Genomic DNA, 18158 nt, shown 5'->3' with positions numbered 1-18158 from the left:
AATTATCCAACAATCACAGTGCTCATGCTGTTTGTATGTGGTTGTTATGAAAGTAGGGGTGTGCCGACATGGCCACCATACTCGTATCCATAAATTGACAGCTGATAGTCGGATCAGATGATACTAGTGATTGGAAAAAACTGTAGTGTAGAAAAAACTGTAGCGGCAGGTAGTCTAGTTGTTAGCATGGTGGACGAGTAACTGGAAGGTTGCTAGATCGAAACCCCGAGCTGACAAGGTAAAAATCTTTCATTCTGTCCCTGAACAAGGTAGTTAACCCACTGTTCCTAGGCTGTCATTGTAAATAAGAATTTATTCTTAACTGACTTGCCTAGTTAAATAAATAAAAATATCCCTAAATAGATGTTGTCAAAATACCTCCCTGCACATTCTCACTGCAAAAAAAGCTACAGATTAGGAGTAGTGTGGAGGGGTGGGTGTTACGGTGCGTGAATGAGGACCCAAAAGCGAATCAACTTAAACAGAGCTTCTTTAATTACCAAACATAGGTAGGCTCAGATGGACCGGCAGATTCCGACAGGACAGGACAAGGTTACAGCAAACATGACGACAGTCTGGTTCAGGCATGAATGACACAAACAAACAAGAATCCGACAAGGACAGGAGCAGAAACAGAGAGAGATATTGGGACCTAATCAGAGGGAAAAAAGGGAACAGGTGGGGAACGGGGTGAATGGGTAGTTAGAGGAGACAAGGGACAGCTGGGGGAAAGCGGGGGAGAAAAGGTAACCTAACACGACCAGCAGAGGGAGACAGGGTGAAGGGAAAGGACAGAGACAAGACAACATGACAGTACATGACAGTACCCCCCCACTCACCGAGCGCCTCCTGGCGCACTCGAGGAGGAAACCTGGCGGCAACGGAGGAAATCATCAATCAGCGCACGGTCCAGCACGTCCCGAGAGGGAACCCAACTCCTCTCCTCAGGACCGTACCCCTCCCAGTCAACTAGGTACTGATGACCACGGCCCCGAGGACGCATGTCCAAGATTTTACGGACCCTGTAGATAGGTGCGCCCTCGACAAGGATGGGGGGGGGGGGGGAAGACGAGCGGGGGCGCGAAGAACGGGCTTAACACAGGAGACATGGAAGACCGGGTGGACGCGACGAAGATATCGCGGAAGAAGAAGTCGCACTGCGACAGGATTAATGACCTGAGAGATACGGAATGGACCAATGAACCGCGGGGTCAACTTGCGAGAAGCCGTCTTAAGGGGAAGGTTCTGAGTGGAGAGCCAAACTCTCTGACCGCGACAATATCTAGGGCTCTTAGTTCTACGCTTATTAGCAGCTCTCACAGTCTGCGCCCTATAACGGCAAAGTGCAGACCTGACCCTCTTCCAGGTGCGCTCGCAACGTTGGACAAAAGCCTGAGCGGAGGGGACGCTGGACTCGGCGAACTGAGATGAGAACAACGGAGGCTGGTACCCGAGGCTACTCTGAAAAGGAGATAGCCCGGTCGCAGACGAAGGAAGCGAGTTGTGGGCGTATTCTGCCCAGGGGAGCTGTTCTGACCAAGACGCAGGGTTGCGAAAAGAAAGACTGCGTAAGATGCGACCAATAGTCTGATTGGCCCGTTCTGCTTGACCGTTAGACTGGGGGTGAAAGCCGGAAGAGAGACTGACGGAAGCCCCAATCAAACGGCAAAACTCCCTCCAAAATTGAGACGTGAATTGCGGACCTCTGTCCGAAACGACGTCTGACGGAAGGCCATGAATTCTGAAAACATTCTCGATGATGATTTGTGCCGTCTCTTTAGCAGAAGGAAGCTTAGCAAGGGGAATGAAATGAGCCGCCTTAGAGAACCTATCGACAACCGTAAGAATAACAGTCTTCCCCGCTGACGAAGGCAGTCCGGTGACAAAATCTAAGGCGATGTGAGACCACGGTCGAGAGGGAATAGGAAGCGGCCTGAGACGGCCGGCAGGAGGAGAGTTACCGGACTTAGTCTGCGCGCAGACCGAACAAGCAGCCACGAAACGACGCGTGTCATGCTCCCGGGTGGGCCACCAGAAACGCTGGCGAATGGAAGCAAGCGTACCCCGAACGCCAGGGTGGCCGGCTAACTTGGCAGAGTGAGCCCACTGAAGAACGGCCAGACGAGTAGGAACGGGAACGAAAAGAAGGTTCCTAGGACAAGCGCGCGGCGACGGAGTTTGAGTGAGTGCTTGCTTTACCTGCCTCTCAATTCCCCAGACAGTCAACCCGACAACACGCCCCTCAGGGAGAATCCCCTCGGGGTCAGTGGAGGCTACTGAAGAACTGAAGAGACGAGACAAAGCATCAGGCTTGGTGTTCTTAGAGCCCGGACGATAAGAAATCACGAACTCGAAACGAGCGAAAAACAGCGCCCAACGCGCCTGACGCGCATTAAGTCGTTTGGCAGAACGGATGTACTCAAGGTTCCTATGGTCAGTCCAAACGACAAAAGGAACGGTCGCCCCCTCCAACCACTGTCGCCATTCGCCTAGGGCTAACCGGATGGCGAGCAGTTCGCGGTTACCCACATCATAGTTACGTTCCGACGGCGACAGGCGATGAGAAAAATACGCGCATGGGTGGACCTTGTCGTCAGAGAGGGAGCGCTGAGAAAGGATGGCTCCCACTCCCACCTCTGACGCGTCAACCTCGACAACGAACTGTCTAGAGACGTCAGGTGTAACAAGGATAGGAGCGGATGTAAAACGATTCTTGAGGAGATCAAAAGCTCCCTGGGCGGAAACGGACCACTTAAAGCACGTCTTGACAGAAGTAAGGGCTGTGAGAGGAGCTGCCACCTGACCGAAATTACGGATGAAACGACGATAGAAGTTCGCGAAGCCGAGAAAGCGCTGCAGCTCGACGCGTGACTTAGGGACGGGCCAATCAATGACAGCTTGGACCTTAGCGGGATCCATCTTAATGCCTTCAGCGGAAATAACAGAACCGAGAAATGTGACGGAGGAGGCATGAAAAGTGCACTTCTCAGCCTTCACAAAAAGACAATTCTCTAAAAGGCGCTGGAGGACACGTCGAACGTGCTGAACATGAATCTGGAGTGACGGTGAAAAAATCAGGATATCGTCAAGGTAAACGAAAACAAAGATGTTCAGCATGTCTCTCAGGACATCATTGACTAATGCCTGAAAGACAGCTGGAGCGTTAGCGAGGCCGAAAGGAAGAACCCGGTATTCAAAGTGCCCTAACGGAGTGTTAAACGCCGTCTTCCACTCGTCCCCCTCCCTGATGCGCACGAGATGGTAAGCGTTACGAAGGTCCAACTTAGTGAAAAACCTGGCTCCCTGCAGGATCTCGAAGGCTGAAGACATAAGAGGAAGCGGATAACGATTCTTCACTGTTATGTCATTCAGCCCTCGATAATCTATGCAGGGGCGCAGAGACCCGTCCTTCTTCTTGACAAAAAAAAACCCCGCTCCGGCGGGAGAGGAGGAGGGGACTATGGTACCGGCGTCAAGAGCTACAGACAAATAATCTTCGAGAGCCTTACGTTCGGGAGCCGACAGAGAGTATAGTCTACCCCGGGGGGGGGTGGTTCCCGGAAGGAGATCAATACTACAATCATACGACCGGTGTGGAGGAAGAGAGGTGGCCCTGGACCGACTGAACACCGTGCGCAGATCGTGATATTCCTCCGGCACCCCTGTCAAATCACCAGGCTCCTCCTGTGAAGAAGAGACAGAGGAAACAGGAGGGATAGCAGACATTAAACATTTCACATGACAAGAGACGTTCCAGGAGAGGATAGAATTACTAGACCAATTAATGGAAGGATTATGACAAACTAGCCAGGGATGGCCCAAAACAACAGGTGTAAAAGGTGAACGAAAAATTAAAAAAGAAATGGTTTCACTATGATTACCAGAAACAGTGAGGGTTAAAGGTAGCGTCTCACGCTGAATCCTGGGGAGAGGACTACCATCCAGGGCGAACAAGGCCGTGGGCTCCTTTAACTGTCTGAGAGGAATGTCATGTTCCCGAGCCCAGGTCTCGTCCATAAAACAGCCCTCCGCCCCAGAGTCTATTAAGGCACTGCAGGAAGCTGACGAACCGGTCCAGCGTAGATGGACCGACAAGGTAGTACAGGATCTTGAAGGAGAGACAGGAGTAGTAGCGCTCACCAGTAGCCCTCCGCTTACTGACGAGCTCTGGCCTTTTACTGGACATGAAGTGACAAAATGACCAGCGGAACCGCAATAGAGACAGAGGCGGTTGGTGATTCTCCGTTCCCTCTCCTCAGTCGAGATGCGGATACCTCCCAGCTGCATGGGCTCAGCACCCGAGCCGGCAGAGGAAGATGGTAGTGATGCGGAGAGGGAGGCGACGGAGAGCGCGAGCTCCTTTCCACGAGCTCGGTGACGAAGATCAACCCGTCGCTCAATGCGAATAGCGAGTTCAATCAAGGAATCCACGCTGGAAGGAACCTCCCGGGAGAGAATCTCATCCTTTACCTCTGCGCGGAAACCCTCCAGAAGACGAGCGAGCAAGGCCGGCTCGTTCCAGCCACTGGAGACAGCAAGAGTGCGAAACTCAATAGAGTAGTCTGTTATGGATCGATTGCCTTGACATAGGGAAGACAGGGCCCTGGAAGCCTCCTCCCCAAAAACAGATCGATCAAAAACCCGTATCATCTCCTCCTTAAAGTCTTGATACTGGTTAGTACACTCAGCCCTTGCCTCCCAGATTGCCGTGCCCCACTCACGAGCCCGTCCAATAAGGAGAGATATGACGTAGGCGACACGAGCAGTGCTCCTGGAGTAAGTGTTGGGCTGGAGAGAAAACACAATATCACACTGGGTGAGGAACGAGCGGCATTCAGTGGGCTCCCCAGAGTAACACGGCGGGTTATTGATTCTGGGCTCCGGAGATTCGAAAGCCCTGGAAGTGGCCGGTGGATCGAGGCGGAGATGGTGAACCTGTTCTGTGAGGTTGGAGACTTGGGTGGCCAGGGTCTCAACGGCATGTCGAGCAGCAGACAATTCCTGCTTGTGTCTGCCTAGCATCGCTCCCTGGATCTCGACGGCTGAGTGGAGAGGATCCGAAGTCGCTGGGTCCATTCTTGGTCGGATTCTTCTGTTACGGTGCGTGAATGAGGACCCAAAAGCGAATCAACTTAAACAGAGCTTCTTTAATTACCAAACATAGGTAGGCTCAGATGGACCGGCAGATTCCGACAGGACAGGACAAGGTTACAGCAAACATGACGACAGTCTGGTTCAGGCATGAATGACACAAACAAACAAGAATCCGACAAGGACAGGAGCAGAAACAGAGAGAGATATTGGGACCTAATCAGAGGGAAAAAAGGGAACAGGTGGGGAACGGGGTGAATGGGTAGTTAGAGGAGACAAGGGACAGCTGGGGGAAAGCGGGGGAGAAAAGGTAACCTAACACGACCAGCAGAGGGAGACAGGGTGAAGGGAAAGGACAGAGACAAGACAACATGACAGTACATGACAGGTGGGTGTGTTTGTGTGCTCAATTTGTAGCAGGCAACCAAATTTGCTGTCAGAATGTATATTAGTTTCATCTTTTTTCTTTGCCCTTGCCCCACTTGTTAGATATTATGCATATTGATAGTGTGATAGCAAACCTCCTCGCCATTTGATTTATCATAGTAGCAGGCAGCAGCAATCTAAATGATCAGACCGATGCGAGGAAAAGTGATCGGGTGAAATTATGAAGCAAGTGGACAAAGAAATACAGCTTCACACTCTCCAATCAGAGCAGCAGGATCAACGTACAGCCCGCTCTTCTCTTTACAGACAGGCAAACTAGTTATCTAGACCAAACATGACTGACTCAAAGACAGTACAGTATGGTTTAGAAACTCTGTGACTGACTGACATGAAAAAGATGCTTGCTGGCACCCGAAAACAGGGGCGCCAGTTGCATTCTAAAATATAATTTTTGCCCCCCCCACAGTTTAATTATTGCACTGTGTTACTAAAAGCTGCATCGGTGTACTTTAGGATCATGCGGGCGCCTCAGAGTGGTTGGGTAGGCTGTTTGGCCGGTTTCAGATGGCTGGATTTAGGACCAAGCAGACACCACAGAGCATGCGGACAGGCTGTGTGAAGGCAAAGCTTCTGAAAGGCATGGTGCTGCTGTCTCTGTGTATGTTACACTTTTTTTCCAAGTCATAAAAGCAAGGAGAACAGAAACTGGCTACTCTTTATTTGAATGATGTAGCTGGCAAGGTAACTGCTGTTTGACTTAACAGAAGAAAAAAAATATATTCCCAGTGCTGAGCTATCAGTGTAACTGACATATAATGTTAGCTACAGTAATATTTAATTCTCTCTCAAATGAAGTTCTGTCTGAAGAGAATGAACTAGCTAGTAGCTACCACAGCCAGTTCAGCTCTAGTCACTAGCCAACTGTCAGGTTAACTGTATCTAAAAACTAGCCTAGCTACTGCATATGATTATAGATGATCAGTCAGTACACTGTGCACACGTCATTTCCGGTCACAACTTGCAGACTTGTTTTTGAGTTGCTGTGCGTTTTGTTGGCAACCTGTTTTGCTACCTGACAAATTTACGGTTTTTACTTTTTAATTACCGTTTATATTTTTGTTTTTTCCTCCTCAACTTTTTCACTCCGGACGCTTTATCTGGACACGATTCGTCAGGACCTCCAACAGCCGAAACTAAGTAGTAACATTAACATGATGCCTTCTAATTGTAGTCGCTGTACTCGCCTTACGCAATCGCTAGGCAAGGGTAATTTCAGTGTAGGAAAGGATGAAACAGCGTCTGTGCCACCAGTAAGTACAGATAGTAGTATAAATCCCCTGGCACAGTCCCCGCAGCCGGACAACTTTCTCACGGTTTCTGGAAGGAAATGCTGTAGGAACGCTCAACCGGTGTCGCTCATTCAGCCGACAGAAACTTTCAACCGGTTTTCCCCATTAAGCAGCGGGTCGGAGTCAGAGGCCGAGTCTTCTCTGGTCTCTACTCCTCCGGTTACGGGGTCTGGGACCCCGAAGCTTCCCACCATTAGCTCTGACAAATTGAAAACTCTATTCATTGGCGACTCCATTACCCGCAGTATTAGACTTAAAACGAATCATCCAGCGATCATACACTGTTTACCGGGGGGCAGGGCTACCGACGTTAAGGCTAATCTGAAGATGGTGTTGGCTAAAGCTAAAACTGGCAAGTGTAGAGAGTATAGAGATATTGTTATCCACGTCGGCACCAACGATGTTAGGATGAAACAGTCAGAGATCACCAAGCGCAACATAGCTTCTGCGTGTAAATCAGCTAGAAAGATGTGTCGGCATCGAGTAATTGTCTCTGGCCCCCTCCCAGTTAGGGGGAGTGATGAGCTCTACAGCAGTCTCACAACTCAATCGCTGGTTGAAAACTGTTTTCTGCCCCTCCCAAAAGATAGAATTTGTAGATAATTGGCCCTCTTTCTGGGACTCACCCACAAACAGGACCAAGCCTGACCTGCTGAGGAGTGACGGACTCCATCCTAGCTGGAGGGGTGCTCTCATTTTATCTACCAACATAGACAGGGCTCTAACTCCTCTAGCTCCACAATGAAATAGGGTGCAGGCCAGGCAGCAGGCTGTTAGCCAGCCTGCCAGCATAGTGGAGTCTGCCACTAGCACAGTCAGTGTAGTCAGCTCAGCTATCACCATTGAGACCGTGTCTGTGCCTCGACCTAGGTTGGGCAAAACTAAACATGGCGGTGTTCGCCTCATGGCGGTGTTCGCCTCTCACTAGGATAAAGACCACCTCCATTCCTGTCATTATTGAAAGAGATCATGATACCTCACATCTCAAAATAGGGCTACTTAATGTTAGATCCCTTACTTCAAAGGCAATTATAGTCAATGAACTAATCACTGATCATAATCTTGATGTGATTTGCCTGACTGAAACATGGCTTAAGCCTGATGAATTTACTGTGTTAAATGAGGCCTCACCTCCTGGCTACACTAGTGACCATATCCCCCGTGCATCCCGCAAAGGCGGAGGTGTTGCTAACATTTACAGTGCATTGCGAAAGTATTCGGCCCCCTTGAACTTTGCGACCTTTTGCGACATTTCAGGCTTCAAACATAAAGATATAAAACTGTATTTTTTTGTGAAGAATCAACAACAAGTGGGACACAATCATGAAGTGGAACGACATTTATTGGATATTTCAAACTTTTTTAACAAATCAAAAACTGAAAAATTGGGCGTGCAAAATTATTCAGCCCCTTTACTTTCAGTGCAGCAAACTCTCTCCAGAAGTTCAGTGAGGATCTCTGAATGATCCAATGTTGACCTAAAAGATTAATGATGATAAATACAATCCACCTGTGTGTAATCAAGTCTCCGTATAAATGCACCTGCACTGTGATAGTCTCAGAGGTCCGTTAAAAGCGCAGAGAGCATCATGAAGAACAAGGAACACACCAGGCAGGTCCGAGATACTGTTGTGAAGAAGTTTAAAGCCGGATTTGGATACAAAAAGATTTCCCAAGCTTTAAACATCCCAAGGAGCACTGTGCAAGCGATAATATTGAAATGGAAGGAGTATCAGACCACTGCAAATCTACCAAGACCTGGCCGTCCCTCTAAACTTTCAGCTCATACAAGGAGAAGACTGATCAGAGATGCAGCCAAGAGGCCCATGATCACTCTGGATGAACTGCAGAGATCTACAGCTGAGGTGGGAGACTCTGTCCATAGGACAACAATCAGTCGTATATTGCACAAATCTGGCCTTTATGGAAGAGTGGCAAGAAGAAAGCCATTTCTTAATGATATCCATAAAAAGTGTTGTTTAAAGTTTGCCACAAGCCACCTGGGAGACACACCAAACATGTGGAAGAAGGTGCTCTGGTCAGATGAAACCAAAATTGAACTTTTTGGCAACAATGCAAAACGTTATGTTTGGCGTAAAAGCAACACAGCTGAACACACCATCCCCACTGTCAAACATGGTGGTGGCAGCATCATGGTTTGGGCCTGCTTTTCTTCAGCAGGGACAGGGAAGATGGTTAAAATTGATGGGAAGATGGATGGAGCCAAATACAGGACCATTCTGGAAGAAAACCTGATGGAGTCAGGAGACTCAGCAAAAGACCTGAGACTGGGACGGAGATTTGTCTTCCAACAAGACAATGATCCAAAACATAAAGCAAAATCTACAATGGAATGGTTCAAAAATAAACATATCCAGGTGTTAGAATGGCCAAGTCAAAGTCCAGACCTGAATCCAATCGAGAATCTGTGGAAAGAACTGAAAACTGCTGTTCACAAATGCTCTCCATCCAACCTCACTGAACTCGAGCTGTTTTGCAAGGAGGAATGGGAAAAAATGTCAGTCTCTCGATGTGCAAAACTGATAGAGACATACCCCAAGCGACTTACAGCTGTAATCGCAGCAAAAGGTGGCGCTACAAAGTATTAACTTAAGGGGGCTGAATAATTTTGCACGCCCAATTTTTCAGTTTTTGATTTGTTAAAAAAGTTTGAAATATCCAATAAATGTCATTCCACTTCATGATTGTGTCCCACTTGTTGTTGATTCTTCACAATATCTTTATGTTTGAAGCCTGAAATGTGGCAAAAGGTTGCAAAGTTCAAGGGGGCCGAATATTTTCGCAAGGCACTGTAATTGAAGAAAATAAGAACAATCCGAAATTCCTTTTTGATACTGTCGCAAAGCTAACTAAAAAGCAGCATTCCCCAAGAGTGGATGACTTTCACTTTAGCAGTGATAAATTCATGAACTTCTTTGAGGAAAAGATTATGATTATTAGAAAGCAAATTACGGACTCCTCCTTAAATCTGCGTATTCCTTCAAAGCTCAGTTGTCCTGAGTCTGCACAACTCTGCCAGGACCTATGATCAAGAGAGACGCTCAAGTGTTTTAGTATTATATCTCTTGACACAATGATGAAAATAATCATGGCCTCTAAACCTTCAAGCTGCATACTGGACCCTATTCCAACTAAACTACTGAAAGAGCTGCTTCCTGTGCTTGGCCCTCCTATGTTGAACATAATAAACGGCTCTCTATCCACCGGATGTGTACCAAACTCACTAAAAGTGGCAGTAATAAAGCCTCTCTTGAAAAAGCCAAACCTTGACCCAGAAAATATAAAAAACTATCAGCCTATATCGAATCTTCCATTCCTGTCAACATTTTTAGAAAAGGCTGTTGCGCAACAACTCACTGCCTTCCTGAAGACAAACAATGTATACGAAATGCTTCAGTCTGGTTTTAGACCCCATCATAGCACTGAGACGGCACTTGTGAAGGTGGTAAATGACATTTTAATGGCATCGGACCGAGGCTCTGCATCTGTCCTCGTGCTCCTAGACCTTAGTGCTGCTTTTGATACCATCGATCACCACATTCTTTTGGAGAGATTGGAAACCCAAATTGGTCTACACGGACAAGTTCTGGCCTGGTTTAGATCTTATCTGTCGGAAAGATATCAGTTTGTCTCTGTGAATGGTTTGTCCTCTGACAAATCAACTGTAAATTTCGGTGTTCCTCAAGGTTCCGTTTTAGGACCACTATTGTTTTCATAATATATTTTACCTCTTGGGGATGTTATTCGAAAACATAATGTTAACTTTCACTGCTATGCGGATGACACACAGCTGTACATTTCAATGAAACATGGTGAAGCCCCAAAATTGCCCTTGCTAGAAGAATGTGTTTCAGACATAAGGAAGTGGATGGCTGCAAACGTTCTACTTTTAAACTCGGACAAAACAGAGATGCTTGTTCTAGGTCCCAAGAAACAAAGAGATCTTCTGTTGAATCTGACAATTAATCTTAATGGTTGTACAGTCGTCTCAAATAAAACTGTGAAGGACCTCGGCGTTACTCTGGACCCTGATCTCTCTTTTGAAGAACATATCAAGACCATTTCAAGGACAGTTTTTTTCCATCTACGTAACATTGCAAAAATCAGAAACTTTCTGTCCAAAAATGATGCAGAAAAATTAATCCATGCTTTTGTCACTTCTAGGTTAGACTACTGCAATGCTCTACTTTCCGGCTACCCGGATAAAGCACTAAATAAACTTCAGTTAGTGCTAAATACGGCTGCTAGAATCCTGACTAGAACCAAAAAAATTGATCATATTACTCCAGTGCTAGCCTCTCTACACTGGCTTCCTGTCAAAGCAAGGGCTGATTTCAAGGTTTTACTGCTAACCTACAAAGCATTACATGGGCTTGCTCCTACCTATCTCTCTGATCTGGTCCTGCCGTACATACCTACACGTACGCTAAGGTCACAAGACGCAGGCCTCCTAATTGTCCCTAGAATTTCTAAGCAAACAGCTGGAGGCAGGGCTTTCTCCTATAGAGCTCCATTTTTATGGAACGGTCTGCCTACCCATGTCAGAGACGCAAACTCGGTCTCAACCTTTAAGTCTCTACTGAAGACTCATCTCTTCAGTGGGTCATATGATTGAGTGTAGTCTGGCCCAGGAGTGGGAGGGTGAACGGAAAGGCTCTGGAGCAACGAACCGCCCTTGCTGTCTCTGCCTGGCCGGTTCCCCTCTTTCCACTGGGATTCTCTGCCTCTAACCCTATTACAGGGGCTGAGTCACTGGCTTACTGGGGCTCTCTCATGCCGTCCCTGGAGGGGGTGCGTCACCTGAGTGGGTTGATTCACTGATGTGGTCATCCTGTCTGGGTTGGCGCCCCCTCCATGCACCAGGACTACCTGACATGATGACTCCTTGCTGTCCCCAGTCCACCTGGCCGTGCTGCTGCTCCAGTTTCAACTGTTCTGCCTTATTATTATTCGACCATGCTGGTCATTTATGAACATTTGAACATCTTGGCCATGTTCTGTTATAATCTCCACCCGGCACAGCCAGAAGAGGACTGGCCATCCCACATATGCTCTCTCATTCTCTATTTCTTTCTCTCTCTCGGAGGACCTGAGCCCTAGGACCATGCCCCAGGAATACCTGACATGATGACTCCTTGCTGTCCCCAGTCCACCTGACTGTGCTGCTGCTCCAGTTTCAACTGTTCTGCCTTATTATTATTCGACCATGCTGGTCTTTTATGAACATTTGAACATGTTCTGTTATAATCTCCACCCAGCACAGCCAGAAGAGGACTGGCCACCCCACATAGCCTGGTTCCTCTCTAGGTTTCTTCCTAGGTTTTGGCCTTTCTAGGGAGTTTTTCCTAGCCACCGTGCTTCTACACCTGCATTGCTTGCTGTTTGGGGTTTTAGGCTGGGTTTCTGTACAGCACTTTGAGATATCAGCTGATGTACGAAGGGCTATATAAATAAATTTGATTTGATTTGATTTTGATTTTGTGTGTGTGAAATGTTTTGTAGCCTTTTTGTCCTGTTTCAAATTAACTTGGCTAGTTTTATTCAGTTGGTGTAACCTTACTATTAGAGCTAGCCAAAAGTTGGCTAACATTCGGTAGCTCACTAACTTTAGCTAATATTTGTGCCTCAATAACACTAGACCTGAATCGAACGATGAAACCAGAGGCCAAACAATCGAAGACCAATATTTTTATTTTTACTTTTTTGACAGCGCAATATGAGTATAGCAATGTAACGCTATTGATCTGTCAGTTTCCCTAGATAATTGCCTACTTTTCACAATGACATGGTATAAACAGCTCTACAAGCTATACTCTCAGGTGCACAGTCAGTACACAATACTATGCTCATCAGACAGCCAGGGAAGACCAGTCTACGGAGCTCAGGTGAATTTTGCAGTATATTATAACAATCGGTGAACAGATACAAAATTCCATCTGAGTTGATGGGTAGACCTACAGTCTGGGATCTGGGAATAATGGTAATTTAAATGATTGAACCATTGATTCTATTCTTGGATAATATAATGTATAAATGTACAGCAATAGTTTAAATCTTTGAAACCTCTGGCATCATCTGACATGATGGTGCTGACATAGATGGCAGCATCACGACTAGCTCTTAGGAAACTCTGCAGTATTTTGTTTATGTACTATTTTTTTTACGTTATTAGCTCAGGAATTGTTTTGTGTCATTACATACAGCCGGGAAGAACTATTGTATATTAGAGCAACGGTAACTCACCAGAACTTTCAGCTACAATAAATGCAGCCTCAGGATATATGTGGTTTCCAGTTTGCATAAAGTCCACTGAAGTTCTTTGAGGGCCGTTGTGGCGCCTCACAAGTCCTCAACTGGCAGCTTCACTAAATAGTACCCGAAAAACACCAGTCTCAACTTCAACAGTGAAGAGGCGACTCCGGGATGCTGAGTTCCTCTGTCCAGTGTCTGTGTTCTTCTGCCCATTTTAATATATTTTTTTTATTGGCCAGTCTGAGATATGGCTTTTTCTTTGCAACTCTGCATAGAAGGCCAGCATCCCGGAGACGCCTCTTCACTGTTGACGTTGAAACTGGTGTTTTTAGAAATGGATCACTAGCCACTTTAATAATGTTTCTGTATCTAGCATTACCCAACTCCTATGTATAAACTGCACTCCACACTATTCTATGATATGTTTGTCACTTTTAAATTGTGTTTACATCTTGCATCACCCATCTCATATGTATATATTGTATTCTATACTACACCACTGACTGTTAAACAGCCATCTTCAGCATATCAGAGGCTGCTGCCTATAGACATAGATTAGGAATCACTGGCCACTTTAAGGAAAATGAAACACTAGCCACTTAATAATTTCTCTGTAATCTTGCATTACTCATCTCATATGTGTAAACAGTACTCTATACTATTCTATGGTATTTTGGGCACTTTAATTGTGTGTAAATATTGCATCACCCATCTCATATGTATATATCATATTCCATACTATGCCACTATATCTTAGTCCAATGCCGCTCTGACATATAAACTCAGCAAAAAAAGAAACGTCCTCTCATTGTCAACTGCGTTTATTTTCAGCAAACGTGACATGTGTAAATATTTGTATGAACATAACAAGATTCAACAACTGAGACATAAACTGAACAAGTTCCACACGCGTGACTAACAGAAATGGGATAATGTGTCCCTGAACAAAGGGGGGGGGGGCTCAAAAGTAACAGTCAGTATCTGGTGTGGCCACCAGCTGCATTAAGTACTGCAGTGCATCTCCTCATGGACTGTACCAGATTTGCCAGTTCTTGCTGTGACATGTTACCCCACTCTTCCACCAAGGTACCTGCAAGTTCCCGGACATTTCTGGGGGGAATGGCCCTAGCCCTCACCCTCCGATCCAACAGGTCCCAGACGTGCTCAATGGGATTGAGATTCGGGCTCTTCGCTGGCCATGGCAGAACACTGACATTACTGTCTTGCAGGAAATCACGCACAGAATGAGCAGTATGGCTGGTGACATTGTCATGCTAGAGGGTCATGTCAGGTGTAACTCAGGAAGTTGTTGTTGCTATCCTGTACCTGTCCCGCAGGTGTGATGTTCGGATGTACACCTGTGCAGGTGTTGTTACACATGGTATGCCACTGCGAGGACAATCAGCTGTCCATCCTGTCTCCCTGTAGCGCTGTCTTAGGCGTCTCACAGTATGGACATTACAATTTATTGCCCTGGCCACGTCTGCAGTCTTCATGTCTCCTTGCAGCATGCCTAAGGCACGTTCACGCAGATGAGCAGGGTCCCTGGGCATCTTTCTTTTGGTGTTTTTCAGAGTCAGTAGAAAGGCCTCTTTAGTGTCCTAAGTTTTCATAACTGTGACCTTAATTGCCTACCGTCTGTAAGCTGTTAGTATCTTAATGACCGTTCCACAGGTGCATGCTCATTAATTGTTTATGGTTCATTGAACAAGCATTTGAAACAATGTTTAAACACTTTGCAATGAAGATTGGTGAAGTTATTTAGATTTTTACTATTTATCTTTGAAAGACAGGGTCCTGAAAAAGGGACGTTTCTTTTTTTGCTGAGTTTATATATATATATATTCTTAATCCATTCTTTAATTCATTTTACGTGTATTTTGGGTTCTGAAACTGTTAGATATTACTTGTTAGATATTACTGCACTCTCGGAGCTAGAAGCACAAGCATTTTGCTACACCCGCAATAACATCTGCTAAACACATGTATATGACCAATACATTTGATTTGAAAGCTGGCTGAATTCTGTCAGAGTATGTCATTTTATCTCAGCATGTCTACAGATTCACCCTTCTCCCGGTTTTGTTTGATTTTACTTTAGTTTATTTAGTCAATATTTTCTTAACTCTTTTTCTTGAACTGCACTGTTGGTTAAGGGCTTGTAAGTAAGCATTTCACGGTAAGTTCTACACCTGTTGTATTCGGAGCATGTGACAAATACAATTTGATTTGATTACTTCTTATCCGTTGCACAAATAGCCTACAGCTGTGTCTGTCCCGCATAGCCAATGTGATTTATAGGATATTTATTTTTATCAGGATATTTTTTACATGCAGGCTGCAAGATTTTTATGTACGCTATTTTTACATAGTTGGCAATGGCAATAAAAGTTACTTTTAGATTTGTATAATTTTCATTTAAATCTAGACTGTAGATTAACCACGGACAATGATTTTGAGATACAAAGACTATTTTAATGAAATTAAACTGTTCTACGAAATTGTGCTTATGAAAATCATAACTGGCACGCAGATTGGTAGAAATGGTAGCATAAATTGGCACTCCAAATGGAAAAGGTTGCCGACCGCTGGTATAGCCTATTACCGGCAACTTCAGATGCATAAAGGCAGAATATTCTAAGGCCATCAGCAGTGGGAGGAGGGTCAAGAACAGGTTTTCTTTCTTCTGGTTAGGCAATCTTTATCTCTGGTTCCCTCTTGAGTCATTTGTGTGTCTTAATTATTTAATCAAACAGCGTGCTCAAAGCATCAGACAATCTCAGTACATATAGCTTAGTTGATTTTATTAAAACACGTAGGGTGTGTCTATATATGGAAATATACAGTGGGGAGAACAAGTATTTGATACACTGCCGATTTTGCAGGTTTTCCTACTTACAAAGCATGTAGAGGTCTGTAACTTTTATCATAGGTACACTTCAACTGTGAGAGACGGAATCTAAAACAAATTTTTAAGTAATTAATTTACAATTTTATCCCTGATGTCCTTACACAGCTCCCTGGTCTTGGCCATTGTGAAGAGGTTGGAGTCTGTTTGATTGAGTGTGTGGACAGGTATCTTTTATACAGGTAACGAGTTGAAACAGGTGCAGTTAATACAGGTAATGAGTGGAGAACAGGAGGGCTTCTTAAAGAAAAACTAACAGGTCTGTGAGAGCTGGAATTCTTACTGGTTGGTAGGTGATCAAATACTTATGTCATGCAATAAAATGCAAATGAATTACTTAAAAATCATACAATGTGATTTTCTGGATTTTAGATTCCGTCTCTCACAGTTGAAGTGTACCTATGCTAAAAATTACAGACCTCTACATACTTTGTAAGTAGGAAAATCGGCAAAATCGGCAGTGTATCAAATACTTGTTCTCCCCACTGTATATACTGTATATAGGGCTATAAATCAATATAGAACAGGATGCATTTTGAATGGAGTTGATGGAGAGAGAAAAATTCTGCGAGAGTGTGCTCGTGTGTACACTGATTTAAAGCAAAGATAGGCAGCTAGACGGGGTCCCAGCTATGGTGAGGGAACCCAACACACACACACTCTTCAAAAATGTTTAATTTTATAGCCTGTGACATGTGTTATATGTGTCTGTCTGTAGCTGGATGTGGTGTCCGAGGTGGTGTTGGTGGGCACCATAGTGCCAACAAAGCTCATCACCAAGCTAAACACCTCCCTGTGCAACTGGATCCTGGACTTCCTGAATGGCCGCCCCCAGGTGGTAAGGGTAGGCAACAACACGTTTGCTGATCCTCAACACTGTGGCCCCTCAGGGGTGCGTGCTTAGTCCCCACCTGTACTCCCTGTTCACCCATGACTGCATGGCCAAACATGACTCCAACACCATCATTAAGTTTGCTGACGACACAACACCTGATCACCGACAGCAGAGAGAATAAAGTAGACGGCATGGGTAAAAAAAAATATTTATGAAAACGTATGTTCATTTATATAGTTAGAGGGTGTGTTATTTTATATCTATATTGCATCTATTCCTTTGAAGTTGTCATGATGATTGATGTGTAGGGACCTGGTTGAACTTAGGGTTGTTGTCTATGAAGTAGGAATGTCCGGGGGGGGGGTTGCATTTGCGGCAGACGCATTATAAATAAAGCCCAGAACAAGACATGCGGCCCCAGAACACTAAACAAGATTTTAAAAGTCTCCTTAACAGCTTCTACACCCAAGCCATAAAATTGCTGAACAACTAATCAAATGGCCACCCGGACTATTTTACATTGACCCCGTCCTCCATAGGTTTTTCCACTGCCGCTACTCACTGTTTATTATCTATGCATAGTCACTTTACAAATGACCTCGACTATAACCTGTATCCCGCACATTGACTCGGTACCGGTATCCCCTGTATATAGCCTCATTATTGTTATGTACACTTGTGTTACTTTTTGATTGATCAGATTTTTTTTAAACTTTAGTTTATATAGGAAATATTTTAACTATTTCTTGAACTGCATTGTTGGTTCATTTTAGGGGATTGTAAGTAAGCATTTCATGGTAACAATTTGATTTGGTGAGGTGTACGTGGACAGAGGGGTGAGGAGAGGGACTGACGTCCTGAAGACCATAGCTCTGTGGGCTACCGCTGTCTTCTTTGGACGACCTGTACTCTGGGGGCTCGCCTGCCAGGTACAACTGTGTGTGTGGGCAGATGATGCCAATTACAATGGTCATATGTGGTTGTTACCTACTTTAGTTGAGTGTCTGCTAAATAAGTGAAATGTAAAATGTGTGTGGGTGTTTGTAGGGAGAGCAAGGTGTCAGTTATGTTCTGGAGCTTATGAGAGATGAGCTACATCTGGCGATGGCCCTGGCAGGTAACCACTATCCATAGCTAATTAAGCTACTCTGGCCCTTACCTCCTTGTCTCTTAATTCTAGCCCTCAACTCCAATCCTTTCATTTATCCAAGCATGTGTACTGCATACTTGGAATGTCTGAAAGTGGGTGGATCAACAGTGATGTGTGTAACATCAGCACTCCGTTATTGGTTAGAGAGGCCATATCCCGGTGTGC

This window comes from Oncorhynchus mykiss, chromosome 19 (genome assembly GCF_057628025.1).
Source record: "Oncorhynchus mykiss isolate SJ-2025 chromosome 19, ASM5762802v1, whole genome shotgun sequence".
NCBI classification, from domain to species: Eukaryota; Metazoa; Chordata; class Actinopteri; order Salmoniformes; family Salmonidae; genus Oncorhynchus; species Oncorhynchus mykiss.
Note: the sequence above shows the minus strand (reverse complement) of the source record.